This window comes from Camelina sativa, unplaced genomic scaffold (assembly GCF_000633955.1).
Source record: "Camelina sativa cultivar DH55 unplaced genomic scaffold, Cs unpScaffold00485, whole genome shotgun sequence".
Classification (NCBI taxonomy): Eukaryota; Viridiplantae; Streptophyta; class Magnoliopsida; order Brassicales; family Brassicaceae; genus Camelina; species Camelina sativa.
The window spans coordinates 107,241-110,234 of NW_010921708.1; positions in this window are offsets into that span (position 1 = coordinate 107,241).

Sequence of the window (2,994 nt, forward strand, 5' to 3'; positions counted from 1 at the left end):
ATACATCTCCTTCAAACCGATTACCAGAGAAGCCGAAGGGGAACAGCGCTAACTCACGATTCAAAACCAGGGAGCCATCCACCATCGAGCGACAAGATCTGCGGCGCGATATCAATGACGTCTAGAGCCGCGATATAGTCTGCTTCAAGTGTCAAGGGAGAGGACACTACGCGCGCGAATGTCCGAACGCCCGTACATTGATCCTTACCGAAGCCGGTGAGATCGAATCTGAAGATGAGGCGACCAAGGAGAAAGCTAAAGGCGAAGCTGAACTGGAAGTAACCGTAGCTGAGCCAGAGGTTGGGGAACTTTTGATGATCAGACGCATCCTCAACACCAACGCGGCGGCCGACGAGAGCACCAACCAGCGCGCTAACATCTTCCAGACTAGGTGCACTGTAAGTGGTAAAGTGTGTGGCTTGATTATAGACGGAGGATCTTGCACCAATGTTGCAAGTTCTAGTCTTGTCAAGAAATTGTCTCTAGATACAACAAACCACCCTCATCCTTATCGCTTGAAATTGTTGAATGATAAGACTGTGATCCATGTTAAGGAACAGGTCACAGTCCCGTTTAGTGTCGGACCATACAAGGACCAAGTCCTATGTGATGTGATTCCTATGCAGGCTGGCCATCTCCTATTGGGGCGTCTTTGGCAGTCTGACAAGAGGACCACTCACTGTGGCCACACCAACCAATATTCCTTTGTCCATAATAATATGCACATTTGCTTGAAACCCTTGAGTCCTACGCAAGTCTATGAAATGCAATCAACACTATCTAAGGATTCGGGCTGTAAAACAAACCTCTTAATTCGACCCTATATTGCTAGAACGTCCCTTAAGGACTCAAACCAAGTCTTACAAACAAGTTTTCAAAATGTTTGGGTTGAAGGGTTTAAAGGCACTATGGGAGCAATGTCGGAGTTGGTCCGCAAAGTTGTTGGACGTATCAAGGGCATTTCGAGAGTTGTGTTGGACAGACTATCGGTGATGACGCACGCCACGACATGCAACAAGAATCATGGCGATACGCGGCGAGTTTGTTCTCTGAGTCTAGCTATTGAGTTAAGTCACGCTTAAGACCTGAGTGGTTCCAAATGAGGAGAGGAGGCCAAACTAGTCCGCGCAAAAACGGTGAAGCCGGCAAAGTTTTGAGGACAAAACCTCTTCAAGGGGGAGGGAATAATGTGATCGTGGGAACGGAGCCTAGCCAAGACCATCGAGACGCACGAAGCGGCCCCGAGACGCCAGATCAGGGAGCACCGGCCACGGACAAAATGCCAACTTCAAACGCGGCCGAAGCTTCAAAGGAACTCACCGGAGTCACAGCAAGCCTAAGGAGCCCCGACCAAGACGCCCAAGATGACTTAGAGACGCCAACCCTGACCAAAACTCGAGGCCAAAACGCATTAAAGGAAGCCAAGGCACAAGCTAACGATGCGGCCAACACACCGTCAACCCCCAGGAGTCACCACACGGTCAAGGAGTTCAACAAAGACGCCATAGCCATGGAACAACTCCACGTCTGATCCGTTGCCCCTCGAACAACATCCCAAGAAGAACTCGAAGACTCGGTTCGAATGGTCTTCACTCTTACCCAAGAGTGAAGACACCAAAGTTGCCAAAGCAAGGAAGTGTACTCTTTTTCCTACTCCGGATTTTTCCCAATGGGTTTACCGGAGAGGTTTTAACAAGGCATGGAGCTTGGTGCGCAACGCCTAAAGGCTAAGTTGCTTCACGCGCAAGGCCAAGGCGGTTATCTCTCTTCCCTCTTATTTTTGGTTTAAATTTGAACAATGGGAATATTCCTCTCTTTATCCTTATGCTTTTGAACGTTGAGAGCTTTGCTTTGAAAGTCAATTGAGGTGATGTGTTCCATTTACAAGGGAAACACGTCTAAGGATGATTGTGCGGATCTTAATGAATCCGCGTGTCCCAAAGCCCTCACTTGACCTAGTGTATTTAAACTCTCTCTTAGCATTTGTTCCTCCTTAGACTTGAATGAAAATAAACTTTTCTCAAGAGAGATTCTTGACTTGTCTCCATCCTCTCATTAGTCCAATCCGGGATTACCTAAGTGAGAGAACCCTAGCAAGACTCGAACCGGGTTTGATCTTGTTAGTGACCGTATCAAGAGAAGAACCAGCCCTCTTGTGTCGTCTTTCGATCCACTCTCGTTTTCCCTCGTCTTGCTTCCATCGATTCCCCTTCGCAACCTCGAGTTCTCTTCCACAAGTTCTCGAGTTTATCCATCGAACCATCTCAACTCGTCTCCACCATCGCTTCCATCGCAACCGTCCGTTTGCTCGTTTCCGCAGCCGTCCTGTCTGATCGACCAGTTCGTGGCTTCTCGTCCGTATTCCTAAACAGCTCGTTTGAATCGCTGCAAACTCCGTTTCCCTCGTTTGTTTCTCACATAGATCCAAAACCAAGAGCCTTTGTCGAGGAAAGTTCCACCGTTTGTAAGTTGACCGAGAGCTCAAGCCGCGTCCGTACCGCATCCGCGTCTCCGTGTCACATCACACGGTCTCCCACTTTTATTCAAAATAGAAAAGAAAACTACGAACGAACACGACGCGGGACAGCAGTCCCATTCACATTCACTAAAAGAATATAATTTAGAGTTTTAGGAAAAGACTCTAAACTATGAAAACCCAAAGGTAAGGAAAAATATAGTTTGCCAACCCATCGGCAAGACGGTAGCCTCCCTATACACATGCAAAACTGGATTATCCAGTCCCTTGAAATGAAGTCATAGCACAACCGTACTAGGAAGGACAGCGTATGTGAATCACTAATCCCTGTCCGTAAAAACCCACCACTATCTCTGAATCTATTTCCACCTCCACACACGTCACCCGTCTCTCCCAAGCCATGTACAGACCATAATACACTCCCCATAGCTCAGCAAGAGGCGCTGAACATATACCAATATTCAGAACAAAACTGACACACCAATTACCCGAACCATCTCGCAGCACCCCCCCCCCCC